The sequence below is a fragment of the Staurois parvus genome, unplaced genomic scaffold (genome assembly GCF_062004578.1).
Source record: "Staurois parvus isolate SC_StPar_1 unplaced genomic scaffold, SC_StPar_1.0 ptg000011l, whole genome shotgun sequence".
Lineage (NCBI taxonomy): Eukaryota > Metazoa > Chordata > Amphibia > Anura > Ranidae > Staurois > Staurois parvus.
This window is the reverse complement of record NW_028317807.1, coordinates 27410152-27429871: the sequence shown is the minus strand read 5'-3', so window position 1 is coordinate 27429871 and position 19720 is coordinate 27410152. Positions and strand designations below refer to the sequence as shown.

The window sequence follows — 19720 nt, the reverse complement described above, 5'->3', positions numbered from 1 at the left end:
TTTAGCAATGCTTATCAGAGGCTAGTAAAAATTTTTTCCATAACAATGTTTATTGAATTTTCCAGAAAAGAAACTATCCAAACACAGGGTCAAATACAGAACTCTTTCCAGGTACAAACATTAGAACAGCAGTAAATTGTACAATGGTGTTGCACACCTATGTCCCCACACAGGAAAAGCCCCCCGAGGTTGTACTGAGAGGTTGTACTGAGACGCAGTACAACCTCTCAAACCACTCTCCTATGGATAGTACAGTCTGTTGTCTCCAATCAGTGGGAACGCACACATTCTAGCTGTATTAACCATACCTATGGCAAACAATTTTAAATAGTGCACTTTGTGTTGTATTTTTCATCACTGTACTCAAATTCTGAAATCCAAATGTTTGCATGCTTAAAGCAGAACTCCAGGCAAAAATCTCCTTAAATGTGTCTCCTTTATTGCTGATTTCCTACCTTCGCTGAATGTGACATCCTTCTTATTCACTCAGTAGTTGCTCTGAAATACCCTATTCCTTTTCAAATCAAACCGATAATTCTCTTTGGTTTCCTGTTTGTAAGATCAGTAATTGCTATGCCTCCTAATCATTGGTGTATTTAATTTTGTGCTGCCCTAGGCAACACAAAAATCGTCTGCCCCCATGGACACCGACCAACAAGCCCCCCTCCCCCTCCTGTGGAGAAAGCCTGACATTGACCAACAACAACCCCCATGCTGCCCACCTGGGAGGGCCTTCCACTACCCCCCCCCCCACCCAGCGATAGAGAGAAAGACACTCATCTTCCTCTCCGGACATCCGCGGGAAGGAGAGTCAGGCTCTACATACACCATCAAGCAGTCCGCAGCCTCTCTCGGATCCCACCTGGTTCCTATGGAGCACATGTCCCTTCTTTCATCCCTTCTTCTGGGGGAAGGTGCTGCCTTCCTGAAAAATGTTGCCCTAAGCAAGTGCCTTGTGGTAAACACGCCCCTGTTCCTATTCCCCCAATCTTGGCACATTCCTTCTGTAGTTTTTTCTCCAGAAAGCAGTGATGTAATTCAGCCCCACTTGCAGTGGTGAGCAGACTCTTAGACACATCCAACATGTACAGGCCTAGTGTACCCGCCCCATTCATTACAACTCCCTGTGGTTTATGGGAACTGTAGTTTCCTTTTACTGCAGAGAGAGAGGATATGATGTAATCCTTGCACATACACCTCCTCCTTGGCAGAGCAGATTCTGTTATCTTTTGAATAGCAGAGATGAGGTCATGAAAATTCAATTAGCCTTTTCTGCTAAATGGTAAGGATTTTCACAATTGTATTAATTGTTTAGTGTTTTGTGTAGGGTGATATACTAAAGGGTGATTTTTTTTTGCCTATTTCGGTTCTTTTTTAATGACCTGAGTGGTTTGGGGTGGCAGCGGGCAGTGTAACACCTTAAAGGCAACATCACACTGCAGCCACACTTGCATTACGTTAGGGGTAACATACAATCAGCTTGAGCATACCCTGGCAACATAATAGCACACAGCACCACATACTACCATGCCAACAAAGGTTCACTTTGGGGGAAATACAATTGTTTTGTTGTACAATTGCTCTCAATTGTTCCACAGAGGGATTTTATTGCAAATGGACAGCCCCATCATATGTCTTTTTTCTTGCCCTGTTGTCCATCTTTTTGGTGTGCTGTATAGACCGCTATAATGCAATAATTAACTTGCAAACTGTACTAAACCCTTTATTAAACCTCTGTATAGCTTAATTTGTTATTTTTAAAGCCAATATAAAGTAGAATGAAAAACACACCTATGGTTTTAGCTAATTTTATGTTTAATTCTTCATGGTCTATGCCAGTGTTTAACCTTTTTGCAGTCAAGGCACCCTCAAATTATGAACAGTCCCATGGCACCCTTTAAAATTGAGGACAGTCTTGAGGCTCCCCATTCTAAAATGCAAAAAAAAATATTCTAATACTTTTATATACCCCAGCAAAATCTACACGCATAGGACACCCAACATTCAAGGCGATTTATTCTTCCAAAGCAAATACACTTTTGCACACTGGTACTGACTAGAATTCCAGTGTTTCTCTTTCTCAGTCACTGAGCTAATGTGACACCAGCAGTGATGGAGGGGGGCATGGGAGGGTCAAGCAAGGATGCTGTGCAGGCAACTGACATCCTCCTTATCAATTGATGATGTCATTGGTTGTCAGGATGCCAACAGATAGAAGGTCATAAAGTTGCACAATGAAACCTGTGGCTTTGTGTAACTAAAAAGCAGGCTTATTCCACCCACTGGCTTGTAGACAAGTTTTGGGCAATTTTTAGACATTTTACCAAGGCACCCCTGAAGAAAACTCAAGGCACCCTGGTTGAAAAAGGCTGCTTTATGCAACTGGGGATGCCCCAGGGAAGTGTCCTTGTCCTTTTGTATTTTCAGAATTGCTTTCCCACTTACTAAAATATAACATTCTTTCAATAATAGGGCATCATTGTGAATCTATATAGCTCAACTCTAGCAACATGGCATTACATCAGCCTGAGGAGCGCAGTAAAGTAGGAAGGCAAGCCAATATCCCTTTGGTTACTTGGCATATAGTTTCTCAATGAAAAGACGTTGATCTACTATGATAGTATTCCAGTTTAGGGGGCTCCACTGCAACTTCGACCGTGCCCTGGTAAATCCAGTCCTGAGTGTTAATACACCATAGATGCTCTGCTAACCTTTCTGAAAATCTCCTGCACTCTATTACAAGCATACTGTGGCAGCCCAAGAGGTTGATAAAGACAATGTCAACAGCTGGTCAAAAGAGAAGGCGTTCCTCAAAAGCCTTCAAGACCCCTGTAGGCAGCACCATATATCCTGACTGTTCCAGAATTCCTGAATTTGTGTTCCTCAATGCATGATTAAGAAATATGTTTGCCTACACACTTTATAAACCTGTGCTCCATTTGACTTAGCCTCCTGCTCATAAACAGGTTTTATGCATTGGAGCATAATCAAAGTTGTTAAATGAATATGAATATCAAATTTCATTAGGCACTGACACGTGGCACCCAAGTACAAGATAGGCTCTTTGACCTTAGGTTTTAAGTAATGTTATCATATCTCCAGCTGTGCAAAATGAAGTTTGCTAAAGATATGGTTCAAATGTCTCCTGTATACCTTCCTTTACCCCATTTCTACAAAGAAACCGGAAAATCCTTTCACTGTGTACACATTCATAAATACAAATTGGGAGACATTTGGAGTGGGTCCAGCTGCTTTAGAAAAGAAATAAAACATTGGCTCAGAGGATTCATATCTTGTCCCATGTTCCACCTGTCATTTACATACAGTATAGCTGAAACTAACGATGAACTTGCACAGTGGTTAACTGCTCTTAAAAAAAAACAAAAAACGTTTTCATAGTTTATTGGAGAATGGTCAGCTTGAAATGAAGTGGAGGAAAGCCAGGCACTAAGAGCAATTGAAGACAGATGTTGAGGTGCAAGAGAAACATGGTGCTGACACACAGTAAATTATCCATCCAGCCATCAATGTGTGTTAAAACAGCTGCCATGGCTTGCTTCCATGATTTCATTTTATGTGTATGCTTAAAGTGGTCTCTGATTCTGGACTGGGCAACTTTAGGTCAAGTACAATTCTAAAAATGAAACCTTTCTGCAGCTCAGTAGGATCTTTGGTTCCATCTAATCAACTTTACAAAACAAATGTGTGAAGCTCTTAACTATATTATAGACAACATAAAAAATTAGCATTTTTACATACTAAAATCTGAGAACATCTGATAAACATAGCAGGGAATGAAATGGGCATTAATGGAATAAAACAGCCATTATTCAAACATCAAAAGAGAAGATAAAGATCTTACAAAATTCTGTAGCATCAGTTAGCAGAAAAAGAAATCCTGAGCATGCTGTAAAATCTGTTAAATTTAATCTGTTATAAACCTGGGCAATTTAGACTGTTCATATCATAAAATCTAAGCAAAAGCAGATGTCGCATTTTGAGCCCATTCACACCAGGCTGTGTTTTGGTAAAGCATGTGCCGTAACATGCTTTATCGTGAGTTGTGGCATGCTATTTTACTACAACCCAATACATTTAAATGAGTGGGTCTTCAACGTATGAAAAATTGCTTTTGCTGTATTACTGTCAAAATAAATGACACTGCAGGGCACAGCACATTACTATTTGTGGTAAAGTGAGGTAAGGTGTGAAAAATGCATGTAAACAATTTATTTAAATATCAGGAGATGTAGAAAGAAAAGCACTGGAGGTAAAAAATCTTGGGAGTGCCTTATAAATGTCAAGTTTTGCTTTGCTCCTTCTGGCACAACTTGGACTTATAGGTACTTTAATGCAATAGGTGGCTTCACTGAGAGCCTCATAGGCAGGCTCGAGAGCCCGGAGGGGATGAGGTCAAGATCAAACCTTGCAAGAAAAGCAAAATATTGTTTAAAAATTCAGTTACCTATATTTCTATATCTGCACATTGTTTTTTTTAACATGCAGTTTTCATTGAGTAAAACTTCTCCTTATTCACTTATTTTATTTTAAGCTCAGTCGGAATTACCCAGGTCCTAGAGTTCACCCATAAGAACGCGTTGTTCCTATATTTTAAGGATTTTTGGGGGGGAATGTGGGACCTCCTGATATGAATCATTACAGCCAAGGAAGCAAAAGTAAACATGGCACCAAGCAATCAGAGTTTACAAACCTGGGCCACCAAGCACAAAGGAAAAACATCAGGAGGAAAACAGGATAAATAAAGGCACACTGTGTCCCCTGCACCTATTTAAATTAGCATATTTTTTTAGGTTATGAACAGAGTACAGAAGTGCTATATTCCTCCATTAGGTTTATCTTGCTGTCTGTGTCCTCACTGTTACCATTCATCCCTTCTCATTTGTCCTGGGGATCACTGTCACCTTGACAGAAAGTCAGAAAATCCAAACATTTTACTGTTGCACCCATTTGGAGAGACTTCCTCATTTCCTGTTAGAAGACGAACAGGAAAAAATGGGAATCTTCCTCAAAAGGATACAGACAAGGAAAAAACAAGAAAACAAACATGCATACATAGGTTTTAATCATTACCTAATCTATCTACAATCAAATAAAAGATTATGTATTAGATACACTAACTAGCAAATAATAAACCGTACAAAAAAAGGTTATGATGTACAGAATTTGCTTAATAATGCTGGAGAAAATATATGTACCATAAAGCAAAATTCGAGCAAATTTTTTGTGGGGTGCTGAGGAATCTGAATCTCATTTACTGTAAATTGGTGTAAAACTCCCAAAGAATCTTCTATTTTGCCCATCACACATCTTATTTTACTTTTATATGGGGACAGGAGAGTCTCAAGGATTGGAAGTAGTAAGTGGTTGTTAGCTTTTTTTATATGGTCTTATTTTTGTCAGATAACCAATATAACCAGTCAAAAGAAAAAGTAGTATGTTCTTGCTACTGCAAGAACTACTGCACCAAACATTCATAAATCTGTGAAGCAAAGTGGGAAATTATTGCAGTGTTACACTTGCACACCAATTATGTTAAGTTAATGGAAAGTTATGGATATTATAAACACCTCCTGTATTTGCCGGCGTATAAGACGACTGGACGTATAAGACGACCCCCTACTTTTCCTGCTAAAATGTAGTGTTGTGCTATACTCGCCGTATAAGACTACCCCTCTTCCAATGCACACCAGTGGGAGGAATAGTGCCCCATCATTGGTGTCAGTGGGAGGAATAGTGCCCCATCATTGGTGGCAGGAATAGTGCCCCATCATTGGCATTAGTGGGGAGAATAGGTGCCCCATCATTGGTATCAGTGGCAGGAATAGTGCCCCATCATTAGTATCAGTGGGGGGAATAGGTGCCCCATCATTGGTATCAGTGGGAGGAATAGTGCCCCATCATTGGTATCAGTGGCAGGAATAGTGCCCCATCATTGGTATCAGTGGCAGGAATAGTGCCCCATCATTAGTATCAGTGGGGGGAATAGTGCCCCATCATTGGTGTCAGTGGGAGGAATGGTGTCCCAACATTGGTGTCAGTGGGAGGAATGGTGTCCCATCATTGGTGTCAGTGGGGGGTGGAATAGTGCCCCATCATTGGTGTCAGTGGGGGGTGGAATAGTGCCCCATCATTGGTGTCAGTGGGGGGTGGAATAGTGCCCCATCATTGGTGTCAGTGGGGGGTGGAATAGTGCCCCATCAGTGGTGTCAGTGGGGGGTGGAATAGTGCCCCATCATTGGTGTCAGTGGGGGGTGGAATAGTGCCCCATCATTGGTGTCAGCGGGGGGGGGGGGGGGGGGAATAGTGCCCCATCATTGGTGTCAGTGGGGGGGAGGAATAGTGCCCCATCGTTGGTGTCAGTGGGAGGAATAGTGCCCCATCATTGGTGTCAGTGGGAGGAATAGTGCTCCATCATTGGTATCAGTGACACCAATGATGGGGCACTATTCCTCCCACTGACACCAATTACACTTGCTGACCCTGTTCTAGTATGGTGCTGCTGCAGCCAGCATATGTGGTTGCAGCAGCACCTCTACACTGAACACTTACCTGCTGCTCCTGCACTCGATTTTCGCGGGGCCGCTCAGCTCCGCCCCCTCGCCAGTGATTGGCCGCCTGTGTGCCTTTCCTGAGCTACAGTTCTGGCGGCCAATCACTGGTGAGGAGGCGGAGCCGAGCACCACGCGAACATCCAGTGGCCGAACTGAAGGAGCAGCCGCGCTTCCTGGACCGGATCGTCGTGGGACCGGAGCCAGGTAAGAAACAGCCCCTGCCCACCCCTGTACTTCGTGTCCCTTCCGTTGGAAGGGGGGGGGCGGCGGCGGCACCGCGCCACCCCCCTAAAAAGTGTCAGTATGCCGTATACCGGCGTATAAGACGACCCCCGACTTTTGAGAAGATTTTCAAGGGGTAAAAAGTCGTCTTATACGCCGGCAAATACGGTACTTGAAGATAAATACATACAGGCCCAGTAAGTGTTCAAGTTGATTAGTTGACAGGTCTACATAAAATCCATGTTTACTCTATAGCAGGCATCACTAAATGACGGACCATGGTATGTATACAGACCAAGCCACGGTCCTATCCGAAGCTGTTGTCGCACCACTTAGGGGTCACTTATTCAACCCCGTCCTCCTCAAGGCAGAGTGGGAGGCAGGATAATAATGCCTGAAGGGCAAGAGGCAAAGCTACAATGGATGGAGGGCAGGAGCGAACTGCATGAGTTAACTCCTACCTTACACAGATTGGACAGCGGGAGGCACAGCCTCATTGAATGGAGGGCAAGAGTGGGAGCTGCATTAGTTAACTTTCCAAATTAACTAGCAGGTAATTGGTTGCTAGGACCACCTGGTGTCCTAGCAACCAATCACCAGCTAGTAAATATGAAAAATTAACCAGGCAACTTCCACCCTCCATTCAGTGCAACTGTGCCTCCCGCTCCCCAGTCTATGTAAGGTAGGAGTTAACTCATGAAGCTCGCTCCCGGCCCTCTATCTACTGCAGCTGTGCCTCCCCCGCTCTCGAATCTGTTTAAGGTAGGAGAGCATCGGCAAGATGGCTGTGAAGAAAGGGGGTTGGGGGGACAGTAAGTGATGTGAAAGAGGCAGTTGTGTGTGTTTTGAAAGTGGGGGGGGGGGGGTCAGAGCACATTATTGGGTGGGGGGTGTGATGTGAAAGAGGAGCAGTGCTATGGGATGGGGGGGAATGTAAAGGGGGGGCAAGTGACGGTGGGGAGGGGATAAGATGAGAAGTGCTGTAGAAGGGAAGTAAAAAGGGGCAGTGGGGTGGGGGAAATATATCAAGCGGGCCAGTGCCGTGGGGGAAGATGCATTATAAAGGGGGCAGTGCTGTGGGGAGCAGATGTGATATAAGGGGTGGGGGGGGCAGTACTGTGGGGGGGAAGGGGGGTGGCGGTGATGTGTGGTAGTGCAGTGGGGGGAGTTATGTGAAGGAAGCAAGTGCTGTGGGGGGTGATTTAAAAGGGGGGCTGTGCTGTGGGGGGTGATCTAAAGGGGGGCAGTGCTAGGGGGGGGTTTGATGTGAAGGAACAGTGTAGACTAATGTGAAGAAGAAACTGATATGAAGCGGGGGACTGTAATATGTGTGGGACTGAGGACACAGACATAAGAATGGGGTTGTGATATGAAATGAGGTGGCTGTGATGGGAAGAATCTGAGACACCGCTTAAACATGCGATACAGACCTCTGCTGGAAGGAAATTTTACTTATTGGACCTCTATGAATTTTAATTCAATACCCCTGCTCTATACAAAGTATATTTGCATCCACTTATCTACTCTCTTATTCTGTATGATGCAAGAGCTGGTCTTCTAACACAGATAGAGTATACGGGCAGCTACAGTGTACAATCTAAACTTAAAGTGTTACTAAACCCAGGACCCTGTATTCACATTCAGTCTGTCTGGTCTTCCACAGTACACAGAACATGGAAATGCAATTATTTTAGTAAATATAAACTGCTAAATACCTATTCTCATCAACAGTTAGAGCAGTCTTGTGACTTCGATCAGTGTCCAGGCAAACACTGGCTAAAGCTTGTAGGAGGTGGTTTCTTTCTGCTCTAGGAGGATGCAGAACCCCTGACCTCTGACTGGACAGCGCTGATCACATGCACTCTCCAAAGAAAAACAAAAAAACTCTAGCAATACACACCAAAATGAGCATGTACAGAGTGTCTTCACATGATATGTCTTATCAGGAGATAAGAGGGGAACAGTGGAAGAAGGGGAGGATCAGAGAAGTCAGGTTTAAACTGCCTTTTTACACAATGCTGAGAATTAACTCTTTAGGTTCCACAGGGAGTATATCAAGCATGCTTTACTGCATATACAGAGTGATTTTACGGTTGTGGGTTTAATAACACTTTAAAGATCCATAGTATTATTATTCAGGATTTATATAGTGCCAATAGTTTGCGCAGTGCTTTATAAAATGAAGGTAGACATTACAGTTACAATACAATTTGGTACAAGAGGAAACAGTAATTACAAGAGCTTACAGTAATTACAACTCAGCATGAAAAAATGGTGAATGCTGCACTGGCTAAGCAAATGAATTTCAATTTGTTACAGCTCCCAACATGATACAACATGCAGGTGCAAAAGTCAAAGTAGAGTCTCAGCCTTCTCCAACCAAGTACACCTGTCAAATAAATATACCCTAATAAAGCTAAACTCTAAGCAGATATACAAGACATATATAATGCATCTCTGTAATCATAAATACACTATTACACTTATTTTTAAATGCAATGTGCAAGTACATGAACTCAACCTGATATCGGACTTGAGCAGTCCCTGTAAAGCAGGGCTGGAGTGAGAGAGGAAGACGCAGCACAATCAGTTCATGTGCAGACAAAAACCAGGTTGATAAGAAGAGCAAGCAGAGTGACCAGATATGAGCTCATCACTGTGCTGCTTCTCCTTTCATTGTCCAGTCACACACAGTGATGGGACCAGAATGACCTGGGGTCAACAGAATTGGTTTCGATGAACCTGGCTGTCAGTTTGAAGACATCTAGTGACAGACAAGAAAAACAAACTGCAGGGAAAATCTATTTACTGAAGATAAATATTGTAGTAAAAGCTGGTTTTGGTATTTTATTTGGCTATTCATTTTATCTTATGCTGGAGTCCTGTTTAAAGATGTATATACAGATAAGTTATAAGTACCACATCTTTATAAATGCAATTTGTGGTACAGAGTAAGTAATTGTTTTAGAATTAAATAAATCTTATAGGTAAAACTGTATTTTAGATAAAACATGTAAGGACAGTGAGCACTACAACAATTCTGAAACACAGCCGAGTTGAAAATTGCCGTCAGGGAGTAAAGCCCTCTTGGCTTAATGCATACCACCCCATATTTGTCACCAAAATTTGTAAAGTATGAATATTTATGCAGTGAAATTCCTGTGATAGTGCAGTCATCTGACAGGCCCAAGGCAACTAGTTGAAACAAATATTCAATCAAAGTGTTTATTGGAAGAATATTTTTTAAAGTAGTTATTTGCCATTGTCAGAGCAGAATTCAGTCACTGGCATAGCACACATTCCTGCAGAGTCCATACTTGCATTACAATGAACAGTTAAGCTCTCAACTGACAGCACAATAACTAGCAAAGTGCACTGTAAAATCCTCATGTACATACGCCACTTTCCTACCAATTACGAAAGGGGATGAATTATGGTCCTACTGTGTCAACATCATGAATAATACACATTTATCCACGCCCGAAGCTGAGCTCATGGAACATTCATTAGGGAATTAATAACACGAGGCACACAAGATGATAGGGAAAAAGGAAAAAAAAAACCGATTAGACAGATAAAGCAATAAAAACCAAGTGGCAGATGCCTAAATATTTAAATATTTCTTGATTTGTTTTATTCAAAATCCAGGACTTTTATTAACTGAAAACTGAATAATCGAAAAGAATTCATATACAGCTAAGGCTGAAAAGCAATATATTGGTCCTGTCACACACATCTCATGAGAAAGCTTAGCTATGAAATTGGCAGGCTGTGTGCTGGAATGTCCTCTGAGCTGATTCTTTTCTGGTGGAGTTTTACAAACGCAAATACATTTTGCAACACTTAGGAACTCATTTATAAAAGAGCAAAGTGTACTGCACTTCATAATTAAATAGTGTAGTATTACCACTAGTTACTTTGCTTCCCATACATCACTGCATTTATAAACAGGCATAAAAAAGCTGCTATGAGTGCCGTAGATTGTGGAGAGTTTCAGATGTTAAGGCCTTTATTTCTTTTAAAAAGCACCTGCAAACGGTTTTGAAGTAAACTTACTCCTATCTTTTTCTTCACAATCTTATTCTTCAAACAGTGGGGGGAAAAGTCAGTTGTGAATTTTATAGGACTTGGGCTGCTTTGCAGACTGCTGCGCTTCTAAAAAGCACTTTGCATTTTCAAAAAACTGCGTAGCGCAGTTTAAATGCATTGCATTACAGAACATACAGTATGTGGTAAATAACTGGTTGTTCAGGATGCCGTTGGGTGCCGGCTCCTTAACAACTGGATAATTATTAGTTGTTAAAAGGAGTAGTACACCCAAAGCTTTTTTCGCTACTACAGTTTGTTCTGTACTCCTGTGACCCATTTTTAGCCAACAGAGGGCTTAAGTGCACTGTTGGCTGACATCACAGATCCAGTCCCGGCTCTGAAAAGATCCCAACCATATGGTCGGGATCCTCCCAGCAACATGGACAAGAACCTGGCTCAGTCTCTCAGCAATCTGCCGAGAACCTGAGCTAACCTCTCCTGCCCCTCCACAGTGGCCGCTGGAGGAGCAGAGCAGAGAACTGGTGGCTGACAGTCACGGATCTCTGCTCAGAGCAGAAAGGAGACTTGAGCGATCAGCGGTGTTTGATGACTCAGTTCTCACTGCAGAGCAGTGGGGGACACAACTGGAAAAACGGCAAGTTGGACAACCGGGAGCATTGGCTACAAGAGGGGAGGAGAGAGGAGCAGCCAGACTGACTCCTCCACTGGAGCTGGAAGATTGGAGAACTCTTGCACTATCCCCATGGGAAGATAATGGTGACTGCCATGGGGGAAGGGGGGGGGGGGCATTATTGGCTTACATATCCACTGATTGTTAACCACTTACCTACAGGGCACTTATACCCCCTTCCTGCCCAGGCCAATTTTCAGCTTTCAGTGCTGTCGCACTTTGAATGACAATTGCGCAGTCATGCAACACTGCACCCATATGAAATTTTTATAATTATTTTGAGACAGATAGAGCTTTCATTTGATGGTATTTAATCACCTCTGGGTTTTTTTATTATTTGCTAAACAAACCAAAAACAACTGAAAATTTTGAAAAAAAAAAACGGTATTTCTTAATTTCTGTTATAAGATTTTGTAAATAAGTGATTTTTCTCCTTCACTGATGTGCGCTAATGAGGCTGCAGTGATGGGCACTGATGGATATTGACAGGCATCATTGATGGGCACTGAAAGGCAGCACTCATATATGGCACTGTTAGGCAGCATTGACTGGCAGGCACCGATATGTGGCATTGACGTGGCACTGACAGGTGGCATTGACGGACACTGACAGGTGGCAGTGATGGACACTGATCATCAGGACACACTTATCAGTGTACATGTCCCCTCTGAGTAATGCCGATTACAGACTCTCCTCTCGAGCTGTCATCGTGACAGCTCGTGAGGAGAGGAATGCCGATTTCCTTATATACATGCAATCAGCTGTGATTGAACACAACTGATGACGACAGAGCCGACGCCGTCAGCTCGTTCCATTGATCGGTGATCTACTGTGTCCCAGGGACAAAGTGCACCACCGATTGCTGCCCCCTGGGGCACACACCCGTGGTTAGAGTGGGAGGACGTCATATGACGTCCTCCCAGAACGAGACAACCACCTTGCGCCTGTCATTACCTTATATGGCGGGTGGGAGGCAGTTAAGGAAGCTGGCATGTGCCGGCTCCTTAACAATTACCTATTTGCTGGTTTGTAAGGGTGCTGGCGTGTGCCTGCTCCTTAACCAGTATATTTTTGCCATGTGACCCCAAAAACGCACCTAAAAAAGCACCCTGGGTGCTGTTTTTGGCGCGTTTTCCATTGACTGAAATGGAAGGTGCATTTTGGTTGTGCTTCTGTAAAGCGTACCAAAGATGCAGCATGCAGGACTTTTCAAACTGCAGCGCAAACGCAGAGCAGCAATATGAAAAGTCACATAGGATTCAAAAGGGAAGTACTTTGGATGCGCTTTTGTCACACTAAAAATTTACATTTCAGCACAACAAAATCACAGAATTGGAAAAGGCACCATTTTGCAGCTACTCTTTTGACTTCCATCCATTTCACTGCGCTGTGTGTCTGCCAAGAAGCTGCCTATTAGTGGATATGTAGTCTATCACCAGGCAATTCTTTCTGTTACTAGATCCAAGTCTTATATGACATCAACAATGTAATCAGGAGCATTTTTTCATCTGATTGCTTTGTCACATTAAAGGGTCAATTCACATAGTGTGGCGACTGGTGGTTTGCCGCAATGGAAGAATGTCTCCTATTCACTGCAGGAGCAGTGCGATGAGCTAAGCCAAAATGCAGACATGCTGCATTTTATTGTAGCACACTGGACAGGATTGCATGTCACTGTACAGCAGTGCAACACACCATGCTGCTGTACAGCCCTGGCCAAACGTTTTGACACAAATATTAATTTTCACAGTCTGCGGTCTCAGTTTTTATGATGGCAATTTGCATATACTCCAGAATGTCATGAAGAGTGATCAGATGAATTGCAATTAATTGCAAAGTTCCTCTTTGCCATGAAAATGAACTTAATCCCCCCCAAAAAAAATTTCCACTGCATTTCAGCCCTGCACAAAAAGACCAGATGACACCATGTCAGTGATTCTCTCATCAACACAGGTGTCAGTGTTGATGAGGACAAGGCAGGAGATCACTATATCATGCTGACTGAGTTAGAATAACAGAATGGCAGCTTTAAAAGGAGGGTGGTGTTTGAAATCATTGTTCTTCCTCTGTTAACCATGGTTACCTGCAAGAAAATACGTGCAGTCATAATTGTTTTGCATAAAAAGGGATTCACAGACAATGATATTGCTGCTACTTAAATTGCACCTACATCAATCATTAATCGGATCATCAAGAACTTCAAGGAGAGAGGCTCAATTGTTGTGAAGAAGGCTGGTGTCAAGAAGGGCAGCAAAGAAGCCACTTCTCTGAAGGAAAAACATCAGGGACAGACTGATATTCTGCAAAAGGTACAGGTATTGGACTGCTGAGGACTGGGGTAAAGTCATTTGTCATTTTCTCTGGTGAATCCCCTGATTGTTTGGGGCATCCGGAAAAAACCTTGTCCAGAGAAAAAGAAGTGAGCGCTACCAACAGTCTTGTGTCATGCCAACAGTAAAGCATCCTGAGGCCATTCATGCGTGGGGTTACTTCTCAGCCAAGGGAGTGGGCTTGCTTACAATTTTGCCTAAGAACACAGCCATGAATAAAGAATGGTACAAAAACATCTTCCAAGAGCAACTTCTCCCAACCATCCAAGAACAAATTGGTGACCAACAATGCCTTTTCCAGCATGATGAAGCACTTTGCCATAAGGAAAAAGTGATAACTAAGTGGCTTGGGGAAACAATTTTGGGTCCATGGCCAGGAATTTCCCCAGACCCTAATCCCATTGAGAATTTGTGGTCAATCCTCAAAAGGCAGGTGAACAATAAAAAAAAAAAAAGCCTACAAATTATGACAAACTCCAAGCATTAATTAGGCAAGAATTGAAGAATTGAAAAGGAAGGGTTAACATGGCAAATATTGACTCTTTGCATAAACTTCATCTAATTGTCAATAAAAGCCTTTGACACTTATGAAATGCTTGTAATTATACTTCAGTATACCATAGTAACATTTGAAAAAAAGATCTAAAAACATTGAAGCAACAGACTTTGTGAAAATTAATATTTGTGTCATTCTCAAAACTTCTGGCCACAGCTGTACAGTGACATGAATGAAGTTTCACTTAAGTTTTGTGCACTTCAAATATAGTTTGTTTAAAAAAAAAAAAAGGGGGGGGGGGGGAGGTCAGTGTGATGCATTGCATCGCTGCAGCTGGAATTGCTGTGGTTTACTGTCCAGCAGCTGCCCGTTTATGTGTGAATGGGCCTTTAGCTTTTCTAGCAAACCCTGTCAGGCAGCTATAACCTTTACATCTTTCATACAGGTCCACTTTAAAGAGGTACTAAAACCACTAGGTTTGTGGTTGCTGCATTAGCTTTATAGGCTTTTTTCCCCTTTATTTTCACCTGGTAATGCAGACAGTTACACACTTAAAATAAGCTGGAGTAACAACAGAAACACCTTTGGATAGCAACTTTGTCAGTCTGGGGAGAGGGTATTAAAAATATATATATATATTTCTTACCTTTTCAAGGTTTCTGAGGAGAAGGTGTCTTGGCAGATTGCAAGAATTTGTGGACAATCTCACAGTGTCTTTGCATACAGACTAGGGATTAGCTGAGATATCCTTCGTTTAAGTGGAACTAAACTCTCTTAATCAACATTAAGCCCTCATGCACACTGGACGTTTTGATAATGCTGGTAACATTAGCTGTGTATAGTCACATTAAAAATGTGAGTTTTTCAGCTTTTTTTTTTTTTAGCATTCTTGCATGGGGTGTTTTGCTGTGTTTGCATTTTTTTAGCTTTTTTTTTTTTTTTTACCAAAAAAAATTATATTTTTTTGCTCAAAAGAAGTCCAAAACTTTGGTTTGCGGCGGTTTGCCACGTTTTTCAGCGTTCAAGCATTTTTACAGCTGAAAAAAACTCCTCTAAAAACCGACTAGTCCTGGGGTTTTTTTCCCAGCCAAAAAAATGTTGATTACAGTCTGTGTGTGTATGAACACATAGGATAACATGCTGGTGAGTTTACTGGCTGTAGAAAAAAATGTCAAAAGCCAAAAACAGCAGCTGTAAAAACATCAAGTGTGCATTAGGACTAAATATTTTAATCCTTATGCTATCAGCATTAGTAAATAGATAAGAAGGTATTATATTTACTTATTTTTCCTTCAATTGCTTCATGGCTTCTTGCCTATGCTAAAATAATGTCATACATACCAGAAGTCTTTTTTTTCTTTCAACTGAAGGAGGGGAGGAAGAGAGGAGGGGTTTTCTCAGCTAAGTGCACACTCCTGTCTGCATGACTGAGCCAAGGGCAGATGGATTCCAGGAAGTACATGCTACAAAATTCTTCTGCCCTTACTCAAGATGGCCATAGCTAAAAATGTTAGGATGGTGTTTCTCAAAGTGATTTTTCAGCAAAATAAAGAATGAAGACATGGACGGATGGGTGAGTTTGCTTTGAACATTGAAAACTAGTTACATTGCACACATACAATGCAAGACCAGCTTCTAAATTTGTAGGCCTTTGTTAGGAAAGACAGTGTTCAAATCTAATTTACAACTAATAATGAACCCTCCTAAACATTACAAAGCAGGGAGAGTGTGCTAGGAATTTTAGGCACTTAAAAAGGTAACCAGCAATGTTTATTTGTTTTTTCAAAAGAAAAATAAAAAAATTAAAAAAAAAATTCTCCCTTGGCAGTAGGACTATGCTCAAACTGCAAGGGTTAAAGGCTTGTTTAGGTCTAGGGAACATAGAAAAGCAGTTTTACTTTTCCGATCCATCTCTCCAGCTGGCTCCTCCACGCTGCTTGAGCTCTCCCCACAGCTTCTTCTGCCCTACATTCTGATGGTTCTCTGACTTCATCAAGAGTAGGAACAGTCCACCAACAAAGCATAGGGAACTGGAGGATCGGGTAACAAAAGAGCATTGATATGAAATTTTATGTAGGTTAACGAGCAGTGCACCAAAAAGTTGTATGTACTTTTTCCCTAATGCAGCACACCACCAGTCATAGTAATGCTTTTTAATTAACATTTTATTGTTTTATTTTTATTATATATAAGAGACAAATACCATGCTTCATAATATACAGAATGGTATTAGTACAGCTTAATAAAGAAAAAGTACACAAGGATCCATAAAATGATCCATAATGATACAGCTAAGTATATGCAATCCAGCTCAGCATGGAATGTGCTGCAAATATAAAGTACATACTTGTACCCACATTATTTCGCACATAAATATGGACAAATCTGTGGTTTGTTATAAAATGAGCATAACAAAAAAAGTAACAATTTTGAAGACAGAAATAATCAAAAGAAAAATAGAAAAAAATCCTAAATAAAGTCACTGGTCTTACTACAGTCCATCATTGAACTCAAATACAAACTGCCTTCTCAGAGTGAGTCTTCCTTAAAGTGGTTGTAAATGCTGAAGGTTTTTTATCATTGTATGCATGAAGGTGAAAAACCTTAAGTGTGATGCTCCACCCATAGACCCTCCCTATACTCACCTGAGCACCCTCTCGATCCTGCAATGTGCATAGGACCCTCGGCTATCCCATGTCGATCTCTCCTCATTGGCTGAGACACCCCAATGGGAGCCATTGGCTGTGCGTCTATATGTCTTATGGTCGCATAGATTGGGGCTCAGGAGAGAACCCGCACCAGTGCCCCCATAGCAAGTGACTTTTTATTGGGGGCACTGGTTTAGGGAGAAGGGCCAGGAGCGCCAGTGGAGGACCCATGAAGAGGAGAATCATCTGTGGAATGGTTTTACAATGTAAAACCATTGCACAGAGCAGGTATGCCATGTTTACTATTGTGTTTTTTTTTTTTCTTTTTTTTAATAATTCTTTAGAATCACTTTAAGGTGCCACACGTTCAAATATATCCTGTAATTGGGCTGTTAAGTTTTCCATTAGCTGGACATCCCCAACTCCAGTAAAATGGAGTGTCAACTTTTTTGCAGAAAAGGGCCATCAGACATCTGGCTATGGTGAGGATATGAGATAATTTCTTGGTTGTTTTGGAAAACCAAAAAGGAGGTAGATCCAATAGAAAGTTAGCGAGTCGAATATGTGTTGATAGAAAGTATGGATCAATTCCTAATAGGGTTTGATTAGTCTACATTGCCAAAATATGTGGCAAAAGGTAGCCAAATTCCCATTCTCACCAGCAACAGCTATCTTTGGCAATCAGGTAGATCAAGTGGAAGAAAAAAATAATAAGCGGCGCTAAATCACATGTATATCAAGTGTACTTAATAAGCATCCTATATATGAATATAACAACACATATACCAAGGAATTAAATTAATTCATACAATATATATATCAAAAGGTAAAAAAGTCCTGAAGTGAACAAAATTTAGAGCAAAGTCCTTCCACAATCCAAATTATGTGAAGAATTTCCCCACATTTCAACTTGCTGTTGAACAAAGTGCTCATCCACCACCAAGTGACACCATTAGGGAGCCTCTTACCCTTTGATGTGGACCATTAAGTTATAAATGGTCTTAAGTGCTTAGATAAATCTTATAGCCAATGATTCTCTAGAGATATGGACCGTTCACCATCAGGATCTCTCCTCCAATATCGGGGTTTATCCTTTCACCGATCGTGGCTTGACCTTCCTCCTGGATATGTCCCCAACTGCTGCCAACTTTCCCACTTCTAATCAAGTCTGTGAGGGGCACCGGTGTTTTTATTTTTTTTTTTCTAGCTATTGGTATCACAATTGTTTAGTGGCTGCTTTTTCTTTTAAACACTCCAGCGCAGATTTATTTACTTTTATATTAGATTGTGTGGAAGAATTCTGGGGTTTGGTACCAGTGGTAGAGTATCTTATATAAGTTTTCTTTATAGAGAATGCATAACAAGCTTTTAGGCGGTTGGTTTGCCAAACCTACAGTGTCAAGGTGCATTGTGGAAGCATAAAGTGTTCATAAACCCAGGACCCTGCATTCACTATATCCAGTTTTCCACAGTACAAAGAACACAGAAATGCAATTATTTTAGTAAAAATAAAATACCTTTTCTTATCAGCAGTATATAGCAGTCTTGTGACTTCTATCAGTGTCCGGCCGAGCACTGGTTAAAGCTTACAGGAGAAGTTTTAATTCTCCTCTGCCTGTCCTAAGAGGCTGCATGACCCCTGACCCTCTGTCTGGACAGTGCCGATTGGCCCTGTGCTGATCACATGCAAACTGAGAAAGCCCTCCTAGTGCTCTGTAGTATCAGTGGATGGACTGGGGACTGTGGAAGAAGGGGAGGATCAAAGAACACCAGATCAAACAGCCTTTTTACACAATGCAGAGGATTAACCCCTTAGGTTCCACAGTGAGTATAACAAGCATGCTTTACTGCATATACAGACTGATTTTACTGTTGTGTGTCTGTTTAGTAACACTTTAAGAATTAATGCACTGCAGTGTGCTTATGCGCAATAGATGGTAACAAAGTCACAGAGAGCCAGTTAGGAACTACTGCTTAACACATACATCACATTTCACAGAAGTACAAGCCAGCTATACTCTTGTTACAAACTGAAGAGTATTTCTGTCAGTCCTTATGCTTCTTTTATACTTGAAGAAGGTAGGCATTTTCAATAACAAAAAAACACTATCTACTGTCACATATAGACATTTACATTTTAGAATTTCCCAAGCAGTGTCCCTTGTCATGGAAATTTTGTATTGTTGGTCGAACTTTAAATGTGTCATATATGAGTGTTATTCATATGTCTCTCGTGTGGCTTAATTAAAGCTCTGAAGGCTGCAATTGGGCCATGCGCATGTACAATGTATGTATTACAGTACTCAGCTCGGTAATGGATGAGATGGCGGATCTGCGCTTATAGACCGGCGTGTATACCACCACGGCATTCGATGCGAATGCCGCTGGCAGTAGACCGCGGGCCTGTATCCACATATCAGCAGCATAGTACCACATGGGCTTCATAACGCAAGGCGCCAAGCGGTGTGAACTCCGCGTGTAGGCTTATGCATATCTTACAACCCATTACCGACCTGAACTGTATCTTGGATGGATGTGTTTTAATAAAGATCGTATCGGGCCTCAGAAGGCTCATGGGGGAGGACCAGTGATAGATAATAGGAAAGGCCATGCTCCAATCGAAATGTATATCCTGTGTATAGGCACTCCCCATTGCATTGTTCGGTGGGAGGGGATTGACTTTATTCATGTGGGGGGGCGTGTGTGTTTGTAATAAAACCGGGGGCTGAGTC

General features: G+C 41.8%; 1 protein-coding gene across 1 annotated transcript in view; it reads right to left on the bottom strand.

The window, feature by feature from the left end:
• SLX9 (SLX9 ribosome biogenesis factor) overlaps nucleotides 1-19720 on the bottom strand; it is a 271516-nt gene that overhangs the window by 99948 nt on the left and 151848 nt on the right. The gene's annotated exons all lie outside the window — the stretch shown is intronic.